Below are 27,185 nucleotides of genomic sequence, written 5' to 3'. Positions count from 1 at the left end.
TATTTTTGCTGGGGCCTGAGTCATCCATGAGAACAGAAAGCAGCGGTGTCCCAGGGCCGGGCTTGCCTGGTGTGGATTGGGGTGGTGCTGCTCCCAGTAAGGGGCAGCACAAGGGGAGACAGAAATGGAGGAACAGCCCCTGTTAGGGCAAGCCCAGTATACACCGGTGCCCAGAGCTGCCTGATGGAGGAACAGCTCCGTAAGGGCGAGGCCAGTGTACACAGGTGCCCCGAGCTGCCTGCGTGAGGCTGGAGGCTAGTTTGGATGAGGGCATGGCTCAACTTTCACTTGCACATTGAAATAGCTTTTGCTGTCTGCTAGGGTGTGGAAAACTGTTTTTCCATGCCCCCAAGCAGTGCTGCAGCCACAGGTGAGGAGGGAGGAATCTCCCTGCTTCTCCTCCCAACTCTTGGCTTTTGCATCCTTAAATTTGGTTGAAACAATTCCCTAAGAGCTAATGCTGGGAGGCTTCCCTTCCTTCATTACACAGTGAACTCAGGTGCTCTATTTGCATTCTCCCTAAATCCTCCTGAGCTTTTAGGTAAGAGGCCGGTGATTTCACAATGGGCAGCAGAGGCCTAAGGCCATTCCATCAAACTGAAGATGGCAGCAAGTTGTTCTCACTTCTTCGTTGAGTACCCAGGGGTATATCCCGGAGCAAGGGTGGTGCCAGGGATTCTTCTGCTTCGGCTCCTCCTGCAGGGTCCCAGCTTAGCTGGACGGCGGCCCTCACTCTGGGTGGATGACACTCAGTCAGGGGCGTTTGGCCATTTTTTGTGCCTTTGATCGCTTCTCAAAATCATATTTTCTTTTCTTTTGTTTTGAGACGGGGTCTCACTCCATTGCCCAGGCTGGAGTGCAGTGGTGCAATCACGGCTCACTGCAGCCTCGACCTCCCTGGGTTCAGGTGATCCTCCCACCTCAGCCTCCCAAGTAGCTGGGACTATAGGCATGCACCACTATGCCTGGCTAATTTCAGAATAATATTTTCATACACATAAAATATGTAGGATTACAAAGTAAGCTAGTTATATTTATATACAGTTGTCAAAATATTTTTAAAATGTGTAACATGGTACTATGTGCATAGGTTTCTTTATTAACATATTGAATAACAAGATCTAGGGGTGGGCCTATTAAACAATGGTAAATTGAAGTAGAGATGAGTGTAAACAATATTTTAAGATACCTGTGGCAAACTGTAAAGGGATATGAAAACCTCTGTGGTTTCTATTGGCGCTGCTGATACAACTGCACTTTGCTCCCTTTTTTCCTAACCCAGGAAATAGAAATGACTGAAAATAAAGTTGTATTCTATTCCAATCCAAGTGCACAGACCCCTGAATTCTATAGTTCATGGACCCCAGTTATGAGCTATTGGAATGAGGCTGTTCTAGCTACTGAAATGAGGCTTTAAGTATCCTCTGTGAATTCCTAACAAACCCCCCAGCCCCACTCTCTATGATCACGGAGCCAGGTTGGAAACTTCCAGCACTGCACCTGGACGCCCACACACTCATCAGGGCCCACTCCTCTGGACCGCCCAACCTCACCATCCAGGTAGAAATGGACGTGACTGGGGCATTTTGCTAGGGCAGCAGTCCCCAACCTTTTCGGCTCCAGGGACTGGTATCATGGAAGACAATTTTTCCAAGGATGGAAGGTGGTGGGGAATGGTTTTGGGTGAAACTGTTCCACTTCAGATCATCAGGCATTAGATTCTCATAAGGAGCGTGCAACCTGGATCCCTCGCATGCGCAGTTCACAATAGGGTTTGTGCTCCTATGAGAATCTTGTGCCGCCACTGATCTGGCAGAAGGCACAGCTCAAGCTGTAATGCTCACCTGCAGCTCACCTCCTGCTGTGCAGCTCGTCCCTAATGGGCCACAGACAGGTATCGGCCCCCGCCTGGGGGTTGGGGACCCCTGTGTTAGGGAATTGGTGGAGGCCTCTATATCTAGTTTGCAGAATGGGTGGAACTCTTCCATTCCTGCCCCACCATAGTCCCTCTAAACAATTTTACTGATGAAGACACTTAAGCCCAGAGTAGGGCCAGGGCTCAGGTCTCCAATTTACCACTGCACCATTCTTCCTGCTGCCAGTGTGGTATGGGCACGATGGAGATGAATGTGTGTTTTTTGCTCCCTGTGTTACTGCCCTTGAGCCCCCGGCCACCATAGGCACAAAGGTAGCCACGCCTTGGGACAGGTTTGTGTTAACTGGCCAAGAGAAGGAGCTGCCATAAGACATTCCTCTCTGTGTTCCCAAAGGTCTCACTATTGAGAAGATTTGGCCAGGACCCCGGGATGGGACGAGGTAGGGGATGAGGAAGGGAAGTGTGGTTGAGAAGCACTGTGGCTTAGATAGGAGGTTTCTCCTGACCAGAAGGAGGTAGAAAGAAGCCCATGAGTACCCATATGCATTTGAGACGGTGCCAGCTTCCCACAACACCCTGACAAAACCCAGGAAGGAGCTGCTGGGTGTGCCCGGGGAGGGTGGACCCTAAGCCCAGGGCTCCTGGTTTTGGCTGAAATTTCTGTCTCTGGAGTGTGGCCTGGGGCAGCAGACCATGGACCCCAAAGAGTCCCGTGGACTGGGCCAGTGGTCTTCTGAGACAGAAGTGTTGGTTACCCACCCAACAGCCATTCTCCCATGTTCCTTAAAGAACCCACATTTTATTCTAGATGCAGCTTGCTCGGGAAGGTGGGCCTTTCCTCCAGCTCCAGAGGGTGACCCATGAAAGCCCTAAACCAAGTGTGCTGATTTTCCCTTTGCTAGGGATTGATTTAGGACTCAGTCCTGCCCAAGAGAACTTGGGAGAAGTCTGGGAAGGAGACACAGGTGGTCTGTACCTGCTACCTGCCCTGAAGATGGTTTTGTGAGCTCTGCAGCTCTGGCAGCCATGGTGTGTGACCATGAGATAGCAAGCCTAGGGTAAAAGGCCCACACACTGAGGACAATGGAATGCAAGGATAGAAAGATCCTAAATGCTTGGATACATCAGGGAACTATGAAACCACTCTGAGGACTGCCTGCCTCTAGACCTCTTGCTATGTGAAATAACTAAATCACTTTTTTAGCTTAAGCCGCTATCAGGCAGGTTTCTCGTATATATGGCCCATACATTCTTAACTGGCACAGCATCTCAGTGGTTTCAATACAGACTCATACGCATGGGGGTTTTCTCCAGATTGTGGGGTCCATAAGATGCAGAAGTTTTCTAAAGTTCCAAGGAAGAACCCCAGTAAAGGTTACAGTTGGATTTCCTCCAGCCCAGCAGGATAGGGCAATGCCTTTAGAAATTTGAGTTTAGTTCAGCCTTTGCTTTTATCTTATTTGTTTCTTTTTCCGACACAGGGTCTCGCTCTGTTGCCCAGGCTGGAGTGCAGTGGCACAACCATAGCCCACTGCAGCCTCAAACTCTTGGGCTCAAGCAATCCTCCCACCTCAGCCTCCCAAGTAGCTAGGACTACAGGCACGTGCCACCATACCTAGCTAATTTTTTTATTTTTATTTTTTGTAGAGACAGGGTCTTACTATGTTGCCCAGACTGGCAATCTTTCTTTTTTATCCTCCATCAGAGGAAGTGGCACCCCTCTCTAATGCTGCTCTCTCCTTGTGTGGCACACTATAGTAGTTAACTGTTAGCTCTGGAGACATACGACATGTTATTGTCACCAGCCCTGTGATCTGGGGGCTCAGTTTCTCCATCTGTAAAATGGGGACAGTAACACTAAAGAAATAAAGATAAGGAATGTACTCACAACAGTGCCTGGCACAAAGGAAGTGCTTGCTAAGCATTAACTGTTATTTTTATTATTTTCTCTACCACATCCTCTTCCCTCCTCAATTACCCCATCTTCCTGACATCTCCACTTCCTCCTTCTCAGTAGCAGTTTTTCCCACTCACCTTGTGTCCATGTTAAATCCCTCCTCAATGGGTCTACTACCTTATTCCCACCTGGGTTCTTTACCTTCTTGACAAACTGTCTTCAAAGAGTCGTCTGTGTTTGTCACCTTTGTTTTCTCACCACGACTCCCTAGCAAACACCCTGACATCTGCCTTCGGCATCTACCCTTCGTCCACAAGGACTCTGTCATGTTCTATAGCAGCCTCTGATCAATAAATCTTGCCGTCCTGGGTCCCACGCCTCTCCACCATGCCTGCCACTCTCCTCTACAGGGAGCCCATCTGCCTCAGTGGTGTGACTGTCTCCCACCCCCCAGTGCCTTCCAGCTCTATCTCCCCTGTCTGGTCACTGGGCCAGCTTCCTGCTGCCTTTGACCTAGCTCACAGAGCAAAGTCCTTACCCTGTGGCTTTCCTTTCTTCCCAGCCGTACTGGCCCTCCAGCCTGGTCTTCTCTCTAGAGCCTGGATCTGACTCCGGAGGCTTTCTGTGGAATCCTTCCACCAAGCCACCCCATCTCTTCCCACTTAACCTTCCTAAACTAACCTCCCTAGACCAGCTCTCCCATCAGACTCCCCCACTCTGGCCCACGATACCCTCTGTCTCTTGGCCATTTAGCAGGGCCACCTTGCTGGCTCCTCCCTGCCTCTGCCTTGTTTCCCTGTTCATCCCACATCTAGGGGCCCCTCCCTGATAATGCTCCTCCCAGCTATTCTGTGTTGGCCACTTTAGGCCCCTTCGCACCTGTTCTATTATAAGATTAATAATACACAATGATTTCCTCCCTCTAGGCTCTTCCTTATCTGTTCTGCTGCCAGATTCTTCTTCCTTAATGCTGCTGAGACACATCCCCTTGCTCAAAAACCAAAAATAGCCCCCTCTTGCTTACAGCAGCAGGTACCATACCCTGCCTGACTGTGTTAGTTCCCACAGTAGGAACACAGCTGGGTTACAGCAGCTCTTGCTTATACTACAACCCTGGTATATGCAGCCTTTTGGGCAAGGTCTGCAGAGTGTGGAGTTAAGAGCCTCAGCTTTGCATTCAAAAAGACCCGGGGTTGCATCCTGGCTTTGCTACTTACTAGCCATGTGTATAGTCAGGATTCTCCAGAGAAACAGAACCAACAGGATATATGCAGAACCTGCAAAAATCTCTATCATCTATCTATATCCACCTATATATATAATCATCTATCTATATCATCTATATTTATCATCTATCTATATCTCTATCTATCTATCTATCTATCTCTCTATCCATCCATCCATCCATCCATCCATCCATCCTTATTTATTTTTAGGAATTGGCTGACAAGATTGCCAGGGATTAGCAAGTCTGAAGTTTGTAGGACAGACCAGCTGGCTAGCAATTCAGGTAAGAGTTGATGTTGCAATCTTGAATTTGAAATTCATAGCGCAGGCCAGGCAGACTGGAAACTCAGGCAAGATCTCTATGTTGTAGTCTTAAGTCAGAATTCCTTTTTCGAGAAACCTCCCCCTTTGCTCTTCAGGCCTTCTCCTGATAGGTTGAGGCCCACCCTCAGTAGGGAGGGTAATCTGCTTTGCTTACAATCAACTGATTGTAAATGCTAATTCCATCTACAAAATTTCTTTGCAGCAACATCTAGACTGTCTAACCAAATAATTGGGCATGTAAGCCTGCTTGTCACACTATGCATTTTGGAGCAGGCTGTTTTCCTCCTCTGAGCCTTATTTTCCTTCTCCAAGATGGAATCTTGGAAGAGCTTAGCTCATAGGACTAGTGAGGGTAAAGTGCATACACAGAGTGCACAGTAAATATTAGCTATTTTTACTACTGTTGTGGTTGTATCAGTGGATACTCAAAAACACTTGTGGCTGATGTTAATACCCTTGGGAATATGGGACCTACAAAACATGGCTGCTGCCCTCCAGTTTTTGGTTGGGTTATGCAGGTATAACACGAAACTATGGAGGTGAACTGTGCTTATTCCCATCTGACTCTGTGGCCCAACAGACTGGTTTAGAGCCTTTAGTTCATGTACAAAATCCCAAAGGAACAAAATCTTCCAGAATTCTTCACATTCTTTTTCTGTGAAGGGAGGAAGAAAGTTTCTCCACTGGTTTCTTCATTTTTGAGGGGATTTGGAACAACATGTCAAAAAGAATTAAATTTCACTTCTTCAGCAGCCATTTCACATTTTGTAAGAACTGCATATTTATGCCAGTAAATAACGAAGCAGGAACAAGATGATAGCTCCGTTTTCCTGGAAATCAGGAAATCAATCAAGCTGTCTCAAACTGAGATGTCTGCATTGTGAAATCCTGCTAACATTCCAAAAAGCTGTCTTAAATAAGAGTAATTTTTATAAATGGAAATTCTCTCCCTCTCTTTCTCCCCCGTTACCCCTCTCCCTTCCTTCTTCCCTCCTTTGTTTTTTTAAACCAGTGTTGCCCACTGACTACTTCTGATGTGTTCAGCCTAGGCATCAATTTTTAAAAATAGGTGGGATGGGGTATGGGTTTCTTTGCTTCTCTCTCTGAGACTTTTCCATTGTTTCTGCCCAATTAATTGGCACCCATCTCTGCCTGCCTAGGAGTCTGCTTGCCTTTGTCCACACCAGCCCTACCTGTTCCTATCTTTTTTTTTTTTTTTTAACAGTGAAGCCATTACTTCAGCTGCCTCTTTCAGAACCAGGAATAAAATGATCTCAAAAGAACTTCTCTGTGTACAGTATTAAGATTTTATATACATATATGTGTATATATATAATATATATAATATAATATATATATACTTTCTATTTTAAGGGTACAGTGGGGCATGCCTGTATTCCCAGCTACTTGGGAGGCTGAGGCAGGAAGATCACTTGAGCTCAAGAGTTCAAAACCAGCCTGGGCAACACAGCAAGACCTCATCCTTTAAAAAACAAACACAAACTTATACAAAGAACAACTTTTTAATTTTAGATTTATAGAATAGCTGCAAGAAGAGTACAGAGAATTTCCATATATGCTGCACCCAGCTTCCTTCTTATTAATATCTTAGTACAGTACTTTTTTCACAACTAACGAACCAATATTGATATATTATTATTTATTTATTTTTCTTGAGACATTCTCACTCTTTCACCCAGGCTGGGGTGCAGTGGTGCAATCTCAGCTCATTGCAACCTCTGCCTCCCGAGTTCATGTGATTCTCCTGCCTCAGCCTCCCGAGTAGCTGGGATTACAGGCCCGCACCACCACACCTGGCCAATTTTTGTATTTTTAGCAGAGGTGGGGTTTTACCATATTGGTCAGGCTGGTCTCAAACTCCTGACCTCAGGTGATCCACCCGCTTCAGCCTCCCAAAGTGCTGGGAATATAGGCGTGAGCCACCACACCTGGCCTGATACATTATTATTAAGTAAAGTTCATACTTTGTTCAGTTTCCTTTGTTTTTCACCAAAGTTCTACGGTAAAACTTACTTCCTAAAGTTTTACCTAATGTTCTTTTTCTCTTCCAGGATCCCGTCTAGGATGCCATATGCATTTAGTCATGATGTGTCTTAAACTCCTCATGGCCATGACAGTTTCTCAAATTTTTCTTGCTTCTGATGAACTTGATGGTTTTGAGGAGGTCAAGGATTTTGTAAAATGTCCTTCAACTGGGACTCGTTTAATGTTTTTCTTGTGATTGGACTCGGGTAATGTGTTTTTGGGAGGAAGACCACAGTAGTCAAGTAACCTTCTCATCACATCATATCAAGGCTATATCCTATCAATATGACGTAGCACTGCTGATGTTAACTTTGATCACCTGGCTAAGGCGGTGTTTGCCAGACTTCTCCACTGTGAAGTGATTTTCTCCCCCTTCTTCCCACACTACAATATTTGGAAACAAGTCACTAAGCACAGCCCATATTTAAGGAGGGGAAGTGTACGCCACTTCTTTGAGGAGGGAATATCTAGATAAATTATTTGGAATATTTCTGTATGGGTGATTTTTCTCAATAATTTAGGTCTATGGGCCCACGGGTGTTTATTTTATACTTTGGTTATAATCCAATAAATAACATAATAAAAATAAGTAATAATAGTGATATGGTTTGGCTGTCCCCCCATCCAAATCTCATCTTGAATTGTAGCTCCCACAATTCCCATGTATTGTGGGAGGGTCCCAGTTCCCGGTGGAAGATAACTGAATCAGGGGGAGGTTCCCTCATGATTCTGGAGGTAGTGAATAAGTCTCACAGGATTTCATGGTTTGATAAAGGGTTTCCCCTTTTGCTTGCCTCTCACTCTCTCTCGCCTGCCCCCATGTAAGAAGTGCCTTTTGCCTTCCTCCATGATTGTGAGGCCTCCTCAGCCACATGGAATTGTGAGTCCATTAAATCTCTTTTTCTTAATTACCTAGTCTCGGGTATGTCTTTATCAGCAGTGTGAATATGGACTAATACAAGCAGTAAATAAATTTTGTGTTTTGAGATGGAGTCTTGAATTGCTTGAACCCCAGGCTGGAGTGCAGTGACACAATCTCAGCTCACTGCAACCTCTGCCTCTGTGGTTCAAGCAATTTGCCTGCCTCAGCTTCCCAAGTAGCTGGGATTATAGGCGCCCACCACCATGCCCAGCTAATTTTGTATTTTTATTACAGATGGGGTTTCACCATGTTGGCCAGGCTGGTCTTCAACTCCTGATTTCAAGTGATCCACCTGCATTGGCCTCTCAAAGTACTGGGATTATAGGCATGAGCCACTGTGCCTGGCCAGTAAATAATTTTTTTTTTTTTTTTTTGAAATGGGGTCTCACTATGTTGCCTAGGCCGAAGTACAGTGATACGATCTCGGCTCACTGCAACCTCTACCTCCCAGGTTCAAGTGATTCTCCTGCCTAAGCCCCCTGAGTGGCTGGGATTACAGGTGCCCGCCACCATGCCCGGCTAATTTTTTATTTTAGTAGAGACGGGTTTCACCATGTTGGCCAGGCTGGTCTCAAACTCCTGACCTCAAGTGATCTACCCACCTTGGCCTACTAAAGTTCTGGGATTACAGGTGTGAGTCACCACGCCTGGCCAGTAAATAAATATTTAAAGAGCTCTACCTTTTGACTTGATTTGTAGGCTTTACTTCCTTTTGTGTGAATTGAGCCCATTTCCCTGAAAGGACCCGGAGATACTGCTCACAGCCAGAGGAAGTCAACTCAGTAGTCATGTAAACACACGGAGTCCTGAGGGTGGGGGAAACATGTTTCATTTCTCCCATTTTGATGCTGATTAATCCAGAGTCCACTTTGGATGGGCACCCTGGAGGCCCTGCCCCCTCTCATCTGGCTTCTTCGTTGTTGATCCTCTCTCCCTTTTCCATTCCAACACCCACCTATCCCCTGGTAAGACATGTAGGGGACCTGCATTCTATTTGCATGAAATAAGGAAACAAAATATAACAGATATAAGTCATGGGTAGTGTAGCTATCCTTTTGTTGCATGTTTTCGAGGTGCACTCTTCTGGGTACTTTAAATATTTCATTTCTAATCTTCACACTAATTACACAGCAATTATTCCAATTTAACAAATATAGAAACTGAATCTCTAAGAGTTTTTTTTTTCTTAATTCCCCCAAAGTTTTCCTCTTATTGCAGTTTTTTCTTTTCAGTCGCTTCCACCAGCAACTCCTCTCGTGCATCTCCTAATGGTGCCCATGGCTCTCTCCTTGGTCGCCCTTTTCTGTTCATGCTCCCCTCTAAATGGTCTCTTCTACTCTCCTGGCTTTACATACCATCCATATGCTGATGACTAGCAAATGCACATCTCTACCTTGGATGTCTGTATTTGATTTCAGAAAAGTCAACCTCTTCCCTTGAGTGTTTTAAATCAAAAGTCAGAGGTTCTGCTTCTAGTAGTGGTGGAGTCGCTTGTATTGTATTATAGTCATTATAGAGATAATAAACAAACACAACCATTGGAAGGCACTGGAGAGACCAGAAGCAGGCAGAAACGAGACGGGGAGGAAACCACCAGAAGAAGGGAGTGCAGTGGGGAAGATTTGTGATCACAAGGCTTTTGCCTGAGGGTACTCTTCAGAACAGGTAGCACAGGATGGCCAGAAAGCGGCTAGTCTTACTGGTTTGGCAAGTCAGAGAATGGGATTTAGAAAGAAAATCTAGGAAATGAAGAAACCACAGAGGCTTCTTAAAAGTGCATATAAAATTTGATTAAATCCTTGGTCAACTCCTGACCTGTGCATGCATAGGGGATACTTTAAGAAGCCTAGCAAGAAACAAGCAGAAGGTAAAAGACAGGAAGTTGAAAGAACTGAGCAGAAAGTTTAGCTGCTGCCCATCTCAAGGGACACAGAATTTGGAATTTTATGCCTACCAAGTTAGCTGCCTGAAAATAAATGCTCTTCAGAGGAAGGTAACAGAATCCAGATTCTCTACATCATACTATCTATAATGCCTAGAATAATAAAGATTTTTTAAAACTCTAAACTTGAAAACAAGCAGGGAAATGTGATCCATAGTCAAAAGAAAAGCAGTCAGCCAGGCACAGTGGCTCATGCCTGTAATCCCAGCAATTTGGCAGGCTGAGTTGGGCAGATCGCGAGGTCAAGAGATCAAGACCATCCTGGCCAACATGGTGAAACCCCGTCTCTACTAAAAATACAAAAATTATCTGGGCGTGGTGGTGTGTGCCTGTAATTCCAGCTACTCAGGAGGCTGAGGCAGGAGAATCACTTGAACCAGGGAGGCAGAGGCTGCAGTGAGCCAAGATGGTGCCATTGCACTCCAGTCTGGGTGACAGAGTAAGACTCTGTCTCAAAGAAAAAAAAAAAAAAAAAAAAAAAAAAAAAAAAAAAAAAAAAAAGAAAGCAAAGGAAAGAAAAGAAAAGCAGTCAATGAGAACCAATTCTGAAACACTTCATACTATTAGAATTAGTAGTCAAAAGATTTTAGAGCAAATATATGTTTTCAAGGACTTTGAAAACACAGTCATAATGAATGAACAGATGGGCAATTTCAACAAAGAACTAGAAACTACAAAAAAGAACCAAATGGCAATTCCAAAATTAAAAAGCATGATATCTGAAGTGAAAAATCTCACTAGACAGGCTTAACAGAATATTGAAGATGGAATAAGAAAAGGTGAACTTGAATAAAAATCAATAAAATTTATAATAATCTGAGGAACAGAGAAGAAAATATTTGAAAAGATAATCAAAGCTTCAGTAACTTATAGGACAATATAAAATCATCTAACATACACAAAATTCAGTTCCTAGAAGGAGAAGAAATAAGCAATGGGACAGAAAAATTTGGAGAAGTAAATTATTTGGAGAAATAATGGCCAAAAATTTCACAAGTTTGATGATAAATATAAGCTTACAGATCCAAGAAGCCCAACACAACTTGATAAATACAAAGAAAACTACTCTTGAACACATCATAATCAACCTACTAAAAAACAGAAAATCTGGAAAATGACCAAGAAAAACATCATATACTACATACAGGGAACGATGAGTAGACAAATCAGCTAACTTCTCATCAGAAATACTGAAGGCCAAAAGACAATGGAATGTCATATCTAACGTGCTAAAAGTAAAACCCTGAAACCCAGAATTGTACATATACAATGTATTGATTTCATTTATTATCATGTTGCTAATATCCTCACTTACATACTTTAATATATTTATTATGCTTATTCTAAACTCTTGGTTCATCTGTTCTAATGCATCTCCTGATGGTATCTGTCATCTGGCTATGATTTTTTTTTTTTTTTTGAAGTGGTTGCTTTACTCAGATACCTTAGTTTGGTCTGTGAACTCATATCCCCTAGCTCCTCTGTCCAATAATGAATACTGGGGAAGGACAGAAGCCACAGTATCACAGTAATGAGCTAAAGGGTGTGTGTGTGTGTGTATGTGTGTGTGTGAGAAAGATAGGACAGAGAGAGAAAGATGTGAAGGGTGTGATGGGGAAGAACAAACACTAAGAGAGCCCTGGTGTATTAGTCCGTTCTCATGCTGCTAATAAAGACATACCTGAGACTGGGTAATTTATAAAGGAGAAAGGTTTAATTGACTCACAGTTCAGCATCACTGGGGAGGCCTCAGGAAACTTACAATCATGGTGGAAGGGGAAGCAAATATGTCCTTCTTCACATGGTGGCAGGACGGAGAAGAATGAGAGGTGAGTGAAGGGGGAAGCTCCTTATAAAACCATAAGATCTCATGAGAACTTACTTACTATCACAAGAATAGCATGGGAGAAACCACCCCCATGATTCAATTACTTCCCACCAGGTCCTTCCCATGACATATGAGGACTATGGTAACTACAATCCAAGATGAGATTTGGGTGGGGATACAGCCAAACCATATAACCTGGGCACTAGAAAATCAGTAACAAGAAACCAATCTTCAGGTTAAGTCTTCATCTCAACCAGTCAGAGAGAAGCTATATTGGTAGGAGGGTTGAGAAGGTGACTTGAGGCTCTTCAACATCCACTTATACAACTCCTCTACAGAGCAGAACTTCTGCACTGTCCTGATTGCATTCCCTGAACATCACTTCAAAACAGCCCAGTACAATGTTAAATAGAAGCAGAGGTAATTAGATGAACCCATGGATATAAAGAGTCAAATATATATATACACACATATATATAAACACACACACATATAAAATATATAAAATATACATATATACAAATAATGCAAAATATATATACAAAATGTATATAATCTCTTACAAAACTAAAATTTATCAAAAGGACAATTCCTTTTGACAGATACTTTGTCTCTTTAACAACCATATTTTTCACACTATTTATTGCGGTAGCAAGAAAAGATCCCTAGTCCGTTAGTTTTACTAGGATATATTTGAATCAATTTTCCCTGGCTCACGGTAAATTCCTTTCCTTGAAAAGAAGAGTCAATCTTCTTTTATCTCAGAAAAGATTTTTAAATTTATATATTGAAATATATCTTGATCTAAATAATAAATATAGTTGGTCCTCCATATCTATGGGTTCCACATCCATGGATTCAACCAACTGGGATAAAAAATATTCCAAACAACAGCAACAACAATAATAAAAAATAACAATATAACAATTAAAAACAATACAAAATTTAAAAATACAGTATAACATCTATTTACATAACATTTACATTGTATTAGGTATTATAAGTGATCTAGAAATGACTTAAAGTATACAGAAGCCCAGCCTGGGCAACATAGTGAGACTTCCATTTCTACAAAAAATAACATTAGCCAGGTGTAGTGGTGCATGCTTGTGGTCCCAGCTACTTAGGAGGCTGAGCTGGGAGAACTGCTGAAGTCCCGGAGGTTAAGGCTGCAGTGAGCCGTGATCACACCACTGCATCCCAGCCTTGGAGACAGTGAGAACCTGTCTCAAAAAATAAGTAAATACAATAAAAAATATACAGGAGGATGTGCATATATTATATGCAAATCTCACACCATTTTATGTAAGAAACTTGAGTATCCTCAGATTTTGGTATCCATAGAGCTTTCCAGAACCAATCCCCTGTAGACACCGAGGGATCACTGTACACATACACACACACAAATACACACATATAAATACACATACATGTATACACACATACATATAAATACACATACACACAGAGTGCAATTGCTGGAGTGTCTGGTAAGCCTCTGTTTAATCTTTAAGAAGCTGCCAGACTGTCTTCCAAGTGGCTGCATCATTTTGCATTCCCACCAGCAATGAATGAGAGCTCCTGTTGCTCCACAACCTCATCAGCATTTGCTGTTCTTAGTATTTTGGATTTTAGCTCATCTAATAAGTGTATAGTGGTATCTTGTTTAAATTGCAATTTTCTAGTGACATATTATGTTGAGAATCTTTTCATATGTTTATCTGCCATCTACATGTATTCTTTGGTGAGGTTTCCATTCACTCTTTTGCCCATATTTTAATCAGGTTGTTCATTTTCTTACTGCTGAGTTTTAAGAGTTCTTTGTATTTTAGACATACTGCCTTTATCAGATAGGTGTTTTGCACATATTTTCTCATAGTCTGTGGCTTGTATTTTCATTCTCTTAATGGTGTCTTTGCAGAGCAGAAGTTTTCCATTTTAATGAAGTCCAACTTATCTATCTTTCTTTTCCTTTATGGATTGTGCTTTGGTGTTGTATCTAAAAACTCACTGCCACACCAAAGTCAACTAGAGTTTTTCCTATGTGATATGCTTACCTGAATGAAATGTTTAGCTTTTTCATTCTTCTTCACAGTATAACCCTCTTCTACCTTCATTTCAAAAATTTGTAAGCCATTCATTCTAGTTTTTCCGTATTTTAGCAGCCACATTACTAAATCACTTATTTCTCAGGTTCTAGTTTTCTTCCCTCTTGGGAAATCATCTCCCTGAGTCAGCAAAGGCCCATTACTTTTTTAGTTTTCTAGTGTCTCTAGTCTCATAGTTGTGTTCTCTGACTTTTGGATAGTCATCACTCTCCTCTTTAATCCTCAAAACATTGCCATGGAGTTCTAAAAGGAAGGAGAGCAAATGATATGGAGGTAGCAGTCGCCGATTTCCTGAACCAACCTCAGGAGATAAATGAGCAAACACTTCCCAAACTTTGCAATTCCCACCTGTTTGGCCCAAATTTATATGAAGTGCTCACTTGTCAATTAATAGCTTCTTCACTGATTTTTCTTGTAGCCTTAGTAAGGAAACTTCTTTTTTTTTTTTTTTTTCTTTTAATGAGACAGGATCTTACTATGTTGGCCAGGTTGGGCTGAACTCTTGGCCTCAAGCAATCCTCCTGCATCAGTCTCCCAAACTGCTAGGATTACAGGTGTGAGCCACCACGCCCAGCCAGGAAACTTCTATAAGAAAAGGTTTCTGTTACAGAATTTATTTATTTATTTTTTATTTTTAAGATAGAGTTTTACTCTGTCACCCAGGCTGGAGGGCATGGCACAGTCACGGCTCATTGCAGCCTCAACCTCCCAGGCTTAAGCAATCCTCCCACCTCAGCCTCCTGAGTAGCTGGGACTACAGGCATATGTCACCATGCCTGGCTAATTTTTTTAGTTTTTGTAGAAACAGGGTCTTACTATGTTGCCCAGGCTGGTCTTGAACTCCTGGATTTATGCAATCCTCTCGCCTTGGCCTCCCAAAGTGCTGGGATTACAAGCATGAACCACTACACCTGGCTCTCTGTTAGAGAATTTGAACTGACAACATCTCTTCCATCAAAGAAAATTTAACTAGTTTTTTCCCATTTGCCTTTTCTTTGTGTAACGGAGTTCTGAATGGAATCAGGAATAGTAATTTGAGTTCTAAATGGCTTTTAACAATCACACTTTTATTTCATTTAAAACAATATTTGTAAGAAATGTACACTGCACTCCAGCCTGGATGACAGATTGAGACTCTGTCTCAAAAAAAAAAAAGAAAGAAATGTATTTGATAGACTTGTTAGGTAATTGATTTTGTAAGTAACTGCGGATTCTGATTAAGTATGCTTTTTTTTTTTTTTGAGACACGGTCTCGCTCTGTCACCCAGGCTGGAGTACAGTGGCTCCATCTCAGCTCACTACAACCTCTGCCTCCCAGGCTCAAGTGATCCTCCCACCCCAGCCTCCTGAGTAGCTGGGACTACAGGTGTGTGCCCCCATGCCCAGCTAATTTTTGTATTTTTTGTAGAGACGGGATTTCGCCATGTTGCCTAGGCTGGTCTTGAACTACTGAGCTCAAGTGATCTGCCTGCCTTGGCCTCACTTACAGGTGTGAGCCACCACACCCAGCCTAAGTATGCTTCTTATAAAGATAACCCACCAAATCATTTGTAGTGTTTCTGTCTGATATGTTTAGATAAGCTGTGATGAAGAGTGAGTATGAGTTTCCTAGGGCTGCTATAACAAATTCCTACAAACTGGATGGCCTGAAACAATAGAAATGCATTCTCTCACAGTTCTGGAGGCCAGAACTCTGAAGTCAAATGTCAGCAGAGTTGTGCTCCTTCTGAAGGCTCTAAGGGAGGAAGAATTCTTCCTTGCCTTTTCCTAGCTTCTGGTGGTTGCTGGAAATTCTTGGCACTTCATGGTTTATAGCTGCATCACTCCAGTCTCTGCCTGTCTGCACGTGGCTGTCTTCCCTCTGTGTGTGTGTGTCTTTAAATCTCCTTCTCCTTCTAAGAACACCAGTCATTGGATTTAGGGCCCACCCTATTCCAGTGTGACCTCACCTTAACTTGATCATGTCTCCAAGGATCCATATAAATAAGGTCACAGCCACAGGTATTAGGGTTTAGGATTTCAATTCAACACATAACAGCAAAGCTATAAGGCCTAGGGCATAAGAATAAAATTCAAAGGAGATATGCTAGAGAGAGAAAAACACAGAATAAAACATGCTTCAGGAAGAAGATTTGGAGGTATGCGTGGTGTGCGGTTATTGCTTTGAAGACAGGCTGCTTCAGTCTGAGAAAGTGCCTCTTGTAAATATACATAGAGAAGCGTAGTCTAAATATGCTTGACTTTAGCCTTGAAAAGGATAATTAAGAAAATAGCAAACACAAATCATCAATATTAACTAATGGAAATTGTTAGAGAGAGTAAAAATTTGAAGCATAATTGCAGCTGAACATGGTGGGGTGTGAGAGGTGAGGTCTCATAACTGGCCACCAGTCAAGCAACAACAGGCAATGCACTGCCCCTACCTTAATTTTTCTTTCATTTTGTTCCTGTTTCTCTTTTGCTTCATTATTGATTGATCAGACATCTGGTAAACATTTATCATTGATATTATTGATTGGCATTTCCCTCCACCATTTGCTCAAGTCTCCAAAGGACCGGCTGTGCTATCACGGCACACAAGTCACCTGGGGAGTGCAGTGGAGAAAGACCTTGGGTCTGCACACGGACATTGTGCCTTCTGAGTAAGATTGAGAAGGTGAAGCTAAAACCTGCTGGTCTTGCAGTGTCTCAACTCTCTCACAGTGTTGGAGATTACAGTGGGTGGCTTTAAATGTCAAAGGTTATTAATTATAATAACAATACAATATTTATCATCTTTTGAATCGACAGATTTTTCAAATTCACTTATTAGTTCTGGTAGGGTTTTAAACATTTTTTCGGCCCCCCTATATCCCATTTCCATCTACACCTTACCTATTATTTTATTGTGAAGACTTCCTAAGCTTCCTTACGGGGTAGGAGGTAGGACTTTACTACAGGCCACATTGAAGACTGGCTGAAACAGGGAAGAGGTGAAAACATCTCTCCAGGCCGGGCACAGTGACTCACTCTTGTCGTCCCAGCACTTTGAGAGGCCAAGGTGGGTGAATGGTTTGAGCCCAGGAGTTCGAGACCAGCCTGGACAACATGGTAAAACCTCATCTCTACAAAATGTACAACAAATTAGCCAGGTGTGGTGGCACCCGCCTGTAGTCCCAGCTACTCTGGAGGCTGAGGTGTGAGTATTGCTTGAGCTTGGGAGGCGGAGTTTGCAGTGAGCTGAGATAGCACCATTGCTCTCCAGCCTGGGCAACAGAGCCAGACCCTGTCTCAAAATAATTTTTTAAAAAAGCACCTCTTCATAAGACATGCCCACCAGTGCCACTGACATGTCAGTTTACCACTGCCATGATAGCACCCAGAAGTTACCACCCTTTTCCTACAAATTTCTGAACAACTCACCCCTTAATTTGTATGTACTTTAAAGTGGGTATAACTGTGACTGCAGAACTGTCGCTGAGCTGCTGCTCTCAGCACACTGCCTGTGGGGTAGCCTTGCTCTGCAGGAGCAGTCATGGAGCTATAACCCTGCCACAGCTTCAATAAAACTGTCTGCTACCATCGGCTAGCTCTTGAACTTGAATTCCTTCCTGGGCTAAGTCAAGAACCTGCCCTGCATCACTTATGCAAATAAAAACAAACACTATTATATATTCTTATTCATTCCTTTGTTACACAAAATGTAGCATGCATGTTTTACATACTGACACATACTGCCAACCTGACCTTAGGGAGGTGTACACCAAATCACATCTTACTGTATTTTGCCAAATGCCTTTTACTTCAAATACTCACCAAAATATTGAGTAGTATTATTTTTGAAAAAAAAAAATCAAACCCAGAAGACACAATAGGTACACCTTTCCATTTGTTCAAATCTTCTTTTATGTCACTCAGAAAATTGCACATTTCTTGTGTTAAACTTGTTCCTACAAATTTTATCTTTTTGGTTACTATTGTAAGACTTTTTCTATTAATCTATTGATTCCTAAATATTAATTTTGTAATCAGTCCCCTGACTAAAGTCTCTTATTATTTATAGTATTATTTATAGTAGTTTTCAAATTGGTTCCCTTGGGTTTCCCAGTTGAACCACTATATCATTATATCACTGTATTTCAGTGCTTGTGTTCAAGTAATCCTTATTTTATGTAATACTGGTCCCAAAGTGCAAAAGTAATAATACTGATAATTCAGATATGCCAAAGAGATGCCATAAAGTGATTCCTTTAAGTGACAAGTTGAAAGTTCTCAACTTAATAAGAAACAAAAATCATATGCTGAGGTTGCTAAGATCAATGATAAGAACAAATCTATATATTGCCAGGTGTAGTGACTCACACCTATAATGCCAGTACTCTGGAAGGCCAAGGCAGGAGGACTGCTTGACCCTAGGAGTTTGAGGCCAGCAACGGCAACATAGTGAGACCTTGTCTCTACAAATAAATAAATAAATAGCCAGGGATGGTGGTGCATAACTGTAGTCCCAGCTTCTAGGGAGGCTGAGGCAGGATAATTGCTTGAGCCTGAGTCCAGGTTGCGAGGAACCAAGATTGCACCACTGCACTCCAGCATGGATGACAGAGTGAGACTCTAAAATTAAACATTTTAATGTGAACAATACAGGCCAGGTGCAGTGGCTCACGCCTGTGACTCCAGCACACTGGGAGGTCGAGGCAGGCAGGTCACTTGAGGTCAGGAGTTCAAGACCAGCCTGGCTAACATGACGAAATCCTGTCTCTACCAAAAATACAAAAATTAGCTGGGCGTGGTGGCAGGCGCCTGTAGTCCCAGCTACTTGGAAGGCTGAGGCAGGAGAATCGCTTGCACCTGGGAGACGGAGGTTGCAGTGTGCCAAGATTGCGCCACTGCACTCCAGCCTGGGTGACAGCGAGTCTGTCTCAAAAAAATAAAAAAAAATAAATAATGTGAACAATTAAGTGGCATTTAGTACATTCACAATGCTGTGCAGTCACCACCTCTCTCCAGCTCCAAAACACTTCATCATTCCAGAATAAATCCTGCAATCTCTAAGCAGCTACTCCTCATTCCTTCCTACCTAAAGCCCCTGGCAACCCCCAAGCTTTCTATCAATTTATCTATTCTGGATATTTCATATAAATGGACTAATGCAATTTTGTTTTTTTGTTTTTTTTTTTTGAGGCGGAGTCTCGCTCTGTCGCCCGGACTGGAGTGCAGTGGCTGGATCTCCGCTCGCTGCAAGCTCCGCCTCCTGGGTTTTACGCCATTCTCCTGCCTCAGCCCCCCGAGTAGCTGGGACTACAGGCGCCCGCCACCTCGCCCGGCTAGTTTTTTTGTATTTTTAGTAGAGACGGGGTTTCACCGTGATAGTCAGGATGGTCTCGATCTCCTGACCTCGTGATCCGCCCGTCTCGGCCTCCCAAAGTGCTGGGATTACAGGCTTGAGCCACCGCGCCCGGCCGACTAATGCAATTTTGAATGCTAGCTTCACTTAGCATTATACTTTGAAGGTTCATCCACATTGTAGCATGTATCAGTACTTCATTCTTTTTTTTTTCAGACAGAGTTTTCACTCTGTCATCAGGCTGGAGTACAGTGGCACGATGTCAGCTCACTGCAACCTCTGCCTCCCAGGCTCAAGTGGACCTCCCACCTCAGCCTCCCCAGTAGCTGGGACTATGGGTGTCTGGCACCACACATGGCTAATTTTTGTATTTTTTGTAGAGACAGGTTTTCAGCATGTTGCCCAGACTGATCTCGAACTCCTGAACTCAAGTGATCCACCAGCTTCAGCCTCCCAAAACGCTGGGATTACAGGTGTGAGCCACCGTGCCGGACCCCTTCATTCCTTTTTAAGGCTGAATAATATTTCACTGCATGCACATACCATAAATTGTTTATCCATTTATCCATTAGTGGACATTTGGGTTATTTCTACATGTTGGCTATTGTGAATAGTTCCATTATGAACATTTGTTTACAAGGATATGAGCACTTATTTTAAATTATTTTTGGAATATAGCTAGGAGTATAATTGCTAGGTCATTTGGTAATTTAATGCTTAACTTTTTAGGGAAATGACAAACTCTAAGAGTTATTTGACTCAAATTAGGGGAGAGCAAATTCAGGCTGAAAGCACAGGGGTAAATGGATACTTCTTTAAAGGGAGATGTTTCAGTGGGGTTTCTTAGATCAATGCAGACATAATCATATTTACCATTTTTATAAATCTTGGAGAAGGGGTACAAAATTAAGTGAGTGTAACGATAACATAAGATGAAGTGCAGGGCAAAAGGAGACAGCCCTCGGGAAGGTGTCATGAAGCTGTATCATTGTTCAGAACATTAGAATAGTATGAACAAATGCGGAGAAAAGAGCACCACTACGGTGTGAGAATATGAATGCTGATACTCATGATACAGAAAACAGCTCTCAGTCATAATTGATTGTTCCCATTAGGAATACCTTTAGTGAATTACTGTGCATGACCAGGAAGAATACTAGACAAAAGAAAGGGACAGTTTTAAAGAAAACTTGCAGTTATAACTCAGGCATACAAAAAACTGTAACTTTGTTTTTATTCTTTTAACTGAGTCCGCCCTTGCTGACGAGTAACCGTTTTTTTCTGCAGCAATAAACACAAATTCTTGCCAACAAAATGTTACTGTGTCATTCTGGAGTACAAACTGGTCTCTCCAGGTTCCCCAGACTCTTTCGTGTTTATCCCAGTGTGGCATTTTTTATTGGAATAACAACAGACAATGGATTTGCCTGCTCTATCAGCTAGTTTAGACCAAAATGACTGCAAATGTGTCTAATTCCTTCTTTGTAAAGGATGTATTAGACAAAGGGACTCAAGATTAAAAAAATATGAGACATGAGAGTCTTTCAGTCATTTTAAATATGAACCACTATGAACAGGAAGAGGCTCTTCCATGTTGTCTCTGGCTCTCTAACTAGACCCCTTTTAAGTGTTAGAAGGCAGATATCCAAACACAGAGGGTGAAAGCCTTTGAAACACCAATGTCAGGCTGGGCAAGGTAGCTCGTACCCATACTCCTAATGTTTGAGGCCAGGAGTTTGAGACCAGTCTGGGCAACATAGGAGATCCCGTCTCTACAAAAAATACAAATGTTAGCCAAGCGTGGTGGCACACGCCTGTAGTCCCCAGCTACTTGAGAGGCTGAGGCTGGAGGATCTCTTGAGCCCAGGAGTTTGAGATTGCAGTGAGCTATAATTGTGCCACCAGACTCCAGCCTGGGTGACAAAGTGAGACCTTGTCTCCAAAAAACAAAAAACAAAAAAAGTAAGAGAAAGAAAAGAAACACCAATGCCAAATATTTCTAAAATTTGTATGGAACCAAGAAAAAGCCTGCATAGCCAAAGCAAGACTAAGCAAAAAAACCAAATCTGGAGGCATCACACTACCTGATTTCAAACTACACTATAAGGCCATAGTCACCAAAACAGCGTGGTACTGGTATTAAAATAGGCATATAGGCCAATGGAACAGAACTGAGAACCCAGAAATAAAGCCAAATATTTAGTCAACTGATCTTTGACAAAACAAACAAAAACATAAAGTGGGGAAAGGACACCCTTTTCAACAAATGGAGCTGGGATAATTGGCTAGCCACATGTAGGAGAATGAAACTGGATCCTCATCTCTCACCTTACACAAAAATCAACTCAAGATGGATTAAAGACTTAAATCTAAGACTTGAAACTATAAAAATTCTAGAAGATAACAGTGGAAAAATCCCTCTAGACATTGGCTCAGGCAAGGATTTCATTATCAAGAACCCAAAAGCAAATGCAATAAAAACAAATATAAATAGTTCGGACTTAATTAAACTAAAGAGTTTTGCATGGCAAAAGAAAGAGTCAGCAGAGTAAAGAAACAACCCACAGAGTGGGAGAAATCCTTCACAATCTATACATCTGACAAAAGACTAGTATCCAGAATCTACAACAAATACAAACAAATTAGCAAGAAAAAAACAAACAATCCCATCAAAAAGCAGGCTAAGGACACGAATAGACAATTCTCAAAAGAAGATATACAAATGGCCAACAAACACCTGAAAAAATGCTCAACATCACTAATGATCAGGGAAATGGAAATCAAAACCACAGTGTGATACCACCTTACTCCTGCAAGAATGGCCATAATAAAAAAAAATTTAAAAAAGCCAGTAGATGTTGGCATGGATGTGGCGATCAGGGAACACTTTTATACTGCTGGTGGGAATGTAAACTAGTACAGTCACCATGGAAAACAGTGTGGAGATTCTTTAAGTAACTAAAAGTAGAGCTACCATTTGATCGAGCAGTCCCACTACTAGGTATTTACCCAGAGGAAAAGAAGTCATTATACGAAAAAGATACTTGCACGCACATGTTTATAGCAGTACAATTCACAATTGCAAAATTGTGGAACCAACCCAAATGCCCATCAATCAACAGGTGGATAAAGAAATTGTGGTATATATATGATGGAATACTACTCAGCCATAAAAAAGATTGAATTAACAGCATTTGCAGTGACCTGGATAAGACTGGAGACTATTATTCTAAGTGAAGTAACTCAGGAATGGAAAATCAAACATTGTATCTTCTCACTGATATGTGGGAGCTAAGCTATGAGGATGCAAAGGTATAAGAATGATACAACAGACTGTGGGGACTTGGGGAGAAGAGTGGGAGGAAGGCAAAGGATAAAAGACTACAAATATGGTGCAGTGTATAGTTAGTTCTTGGGTGATGGGTGCACCAAAATCTCACCAATCACCACTAAAGAACTTCTTCATGTAATCAAATACCACCTGTACCCCAATAACTTATGGAAAAAATAAAAATTTTTAAAATCCATTCTTTTGGCTTATGAATACATTTTCCTCCATCATCGAGAATGTATTATCACAATTTTGTGTTTTTATTTAATACTTTTTTTCTGATAAAATGTTATAATTATTTGCTAGATTAGGGCAAAAAATGTTTCTGATATAATTATAGTGGCCATGTAAATGTAATAGGATGATGCTCTCTTCTCATACCTTCTTAAACCATGACAAATGGGAGAGTTGAGCTATTTTACCTTTCTACTAGTAACTTATACAAAATTCATTATCTTTTGCTCATTTTACAGTGGCACATTGCTAAATAGTGTGCCAGATAAAGAGGATTTTAAAAAAATGATAGGTTTGTGACCTGGAACACTTACAGACTGGGAGAGAGACCGGACAGTCAATAAGCACATAATTAGTTTTATATGTGAAGATATGATAGACACAGCTCTGAAAACATACTTACACAGTGCTATAAAAGCACAGAAGAGGGCATGTAACCCAGAACTGGGGATGGGGTGGGGAAAGAGGACTCAGGTAATGCATGGTAAAGAAGTGATGTTGGAAGTGAGTTTGAAGGATATATTGCAGGGTGCCAAGTGAAGAAATGGTGAAAGACATTTTAGGCATAGGACTGACTTAAGCAATGGCACAGAGGCATAAAAATAAAGCATGATCGTAGAATTTCAGAACATTCAGCAATATGCAGCACAGAACATGTGTTGGAAGAGGCATAAGAGGAGGATGGAGAAGTCTTTTTCAATATGTAGCTTTAAATCATTGTTTTTTTAAATCAGAAAGCTTTTGCTGAATTATAGTTGTTAGTATTTGTTATATTCCGATTTTTTAAAACCCTGGGACTCTTATTACATAAGTGTTGGCTCGTCTTTATTTTCAAGAGGAGAGATCTTCAATATTGGCTATTTTCTCTCAAATCCTTTTTTATCTTTCTTTTTATTTGCAAATTTTCTTTCTTTTCACATTAAGGCATCATCTATTGTGTTTATTCTACTCGTGTTTCTTTTAATTTGGTTTTCATTTATGAAACAATCTTTTATGTCTAATTATTTTCTCAATTTTGTCACTCATGCTGTTTTTCTAATTCTGATTTAGGTTTTTTTCATCCCATGTATTATTTTATTTGAATGTCTTTTAGCTTGTTTTAAAGTAACAAGTTACAGTTTTGATCTATTGCATACGCTCATCCTGGCGTGTGTTCATTAGTTGTAGGCATGTTATCCTATATGTTATTCTACTTTTATTATAATAATTTTGTATCAGATTGATCTGGATACTTTATGTTGCATTTTTTTTTTCTTTTTTTTGAGTTGAGTTTGTTCTGTCACCCAGGCTTCCAGACTGAAATGTAGTGGCAAGATCATGGCTCAATGTAGTCTGGAACTCCTGGGCTCAAGCAATCCTCCCACCTAGGCCTCCTAAATAGTTGGGGCTACAGGTGCATGCAATGACACCCAGGTTTTTTGTTTGTTTGTTGTTGTTTTTTTTTGGTAGAGACAGGGCCTCGCTATGTTGCCCAGGCTGGTCTTGAACTCCTGGCCTCAGGTGATCTTCCTGCCTTGGCCTCCCAAAGCACTGAGATTACAGGTGTGGGCCACTGCACCCAGCCTCTGCTGCTCATTTTTATGAGAGCTTTGTTTCTCTGAACTTTTAGAAGGCAGTATGGTTCAGATGAGGTGTTCCAACCTCAAAGAGTTCTTTCTTCTGTTTTTGTGTACTGTTCAAATAAATGGCAGCTTACTAGCTCTTTCTTCTGTTTTTGTGTACTGTTCAAATAAATGGCAGCTTACTTTCTGGGATTTCCTGGCTCTATCTCCGTGACCCTCCAAATTTTGTTCTGCTCTTCCTTGTTTCCTTTGGTCCTGATATTGTCCCTGTCCTGCTGAATTTTAATTACACTCCTCAGTTTCTCTTCAGTGTGGAAGTCCTGTGAGGTCAGTCTCATGAGAATAAGGCGCTATACTTCCACAGCCTTCTCAGACTTTTCTGGGGATGGCCTTACACTTGCCAGTTAGTGGAGTGAGCAGAACTGTTTCTGTGGCTGTTCTCAGAATGCCCTAGTTCACTTTCCAGTAATACCTTTTTGGGAACATTTTGGGGTTTTCATTTTCTCGGGTCCCCCAGGCACACCATCTTTCCTCTGCTTCCTCTCACACAGATGATGATACTGTGGAGGTTTGGGGCTGTTGTTTTGGCCCACTCCCTGATATTTTCTGGGTTTGTCACCTAGTTTTTTTTAATAAGTATCATCTACATGATTTTGGTTTCACTATCTAGTTACTCTGTCTTTATTTGAACACTAGGGGAAATTCACTATGCCAATCTCACACATTGTGTGATTCCATTTATATAACATTCTTGAAATGACAAAATTATAGAGATGAAAATCAGATTAGTGTTGCTAGGGCTTAGGGATGTTGCACAGGGCAGTAATGGGGAAGAGTGTTACGATGATAGAATAGTTCTGTATGTTGAGTGAAGTGGTGGTTATATGAATCTATACATGTGATAAAATGGTGCACACCATTTTATTTTTACCAATGTCAAATTCCTGGTTTTGATACTGTACTATAATTATGTAAGATGTAACCACTGGGGGAAACTGGATGAAGGATACACCAGACCTCTCTGTACTATCTTTGCAATTTTCTGTGAATCTATAATAACTTCAAAATTTTAAAAATGTTTAAAACAGGAGTGAAGTATTGATACATGCAATAACATGGATGAGCCTTGAAAACAGCATACTACATGAGAGAACCAGGCACAAAAGACCACACATTGTATGATGCAGATTACATGAAATGTCCAGAACAGGCAGATCTATAGACAGAAAGCAGATTAGAGACTGCCTAGAATGGGAGATGAAGTCAGGGAAAGGGCAGAGTAGGAAGTGAATGCTAATGGGGGTGAGGCTTTTTCTAAAATTCTAAAATTAGATAGTCATGTTGATCGCTCAACTCTGTGATGCTAAAAAGTCACTGAACTGTATATTTTAAATGGGTGGATTTTGTGGTATGTAAGTTATATAACAACTCAATAAAGTTGTTTTAAACCATTAAAACTACTACCCAGATGTAATGGCCCACCTCTATAATCCTAGCACTTTGGGAAGCCAAGGTGGGAGGATTGCTTGAGCCCAGGAATTGAAGACTACCTTGGGTAACATAGTGAGACCCTGTCTCTACAAAAAATAATTTTTTAAAATTAGCCAGGCATGGTGGTGCATGCCTGTAGTCCCAGCTATTCAGGAGGCTGAGGCAGAGGATCACTTGAGCCTAGGTGTCCAGGCTGCAGTGAGCCATGATCGCACCACTGCAATCCAGCCTGGGCAACACCGTGACACCCTGTCCCAAAAAGTTTTTTTAAATACTGTCCATAACAAGTATTGGTGAGGATGTAGAAAAGTTAGAACTCTCATTCACTATTGATGGGAATGTAAAAATGATAGAACTGCTTTGGAAAACAATTTGGAAGTTTCTTAAAGAAAAAAAAAATTGAGCATAAGCCTGCCGTATGATTCAGCCATTCCACTGCTAGGAATTTATCCAAGAGAAAGGAAACATATGCCCATAAAGACTTATTCTTGAACGTTCATAGCAGCTTTATTTGTAATGGTCAAAAAAATGAAAACAATCCAAATGTGCATCCATGGGTGAATGCATAAACTGTGGTATAACCATACAATGGAATACTACTAAGTGATGAAAAGGAATTAACTATTGATACATGCCATGATATGGATGAATCTCAAAATAATTACGCTCAGTGAAATAAGCCAGACAAAACAGTAATACTGTATCATTTCATTTGAATATCATTGGTTACCAGGCAAGGAGGCAGAGGAATTAAAAAAAAAGGAATCACACACTTTTGGAGCAAGCTTTTTAGAGGTGACTGTATGTTCATAATCTTGACTATGATGGTTTCATGGGTATATACATATGTCAAAGCTTATAAATTATATACTTTAAACAAGTGCAGATGATTTTATACCAAGTATACCTCAATAAAGCTGCTTTTAAAAAACTATGCTACCATCATCTTCCTAAAATCAGCAATCATGTTTTTAATTCTCAAGAATTATTTCTTGTTCTTTGTTACTGTTTCACATTATAACTTTTTTAAATTAAAAAAAAAAGCTGTATCTTTGAGAATATGAATTATTT

At 41.4% G+C, this 27,185-nt stretch overlaps 1 long non-coding RNA gene across 1 annotated transcript in view; it reads right to left on the bottom strand.

The window, feature by feature from the left end:
- Positions 1-3,496: 3,496 nt before the first annotated feature.
- LOC105514174 overlaps positions 3,497-27,185 on the bottom strand; it is a 48,509-nt gene continuing 24,820 nt past the window's right edge. Inside the window, exon 3 of the long non-coding RNA XR_001002148.1 lies at positions 3,497-3,733. This is a non-coding gene — a long non-coding RNA (uncharacterized LOC105514174). The remainder of the gene's footprint in view (positions 3,734-27,185) is intronic.

Source organism: Colobus angolensis, unplaced genomic scaffold, assembly GCF_000951035.1.
Source record: "Colobus angolensis palliatus isolate OR3802 unplaced genomic scaffold, Cang.pa_1.0 Scaffold24, whole genome shotgun sequence".
Classification (NCBI taxonomy): domain Eukaryota; kingdom Metazoa; phylum Chordata; class Mammalia; order Primates; family Cercopithecidae; genus Colobus; species Colobus angolensis.
The sequence above is the reverse complement of the archived record's forward strand: the minus strand, read 5'-3'. Positions and strand labels throughout refer to the sequence as shown.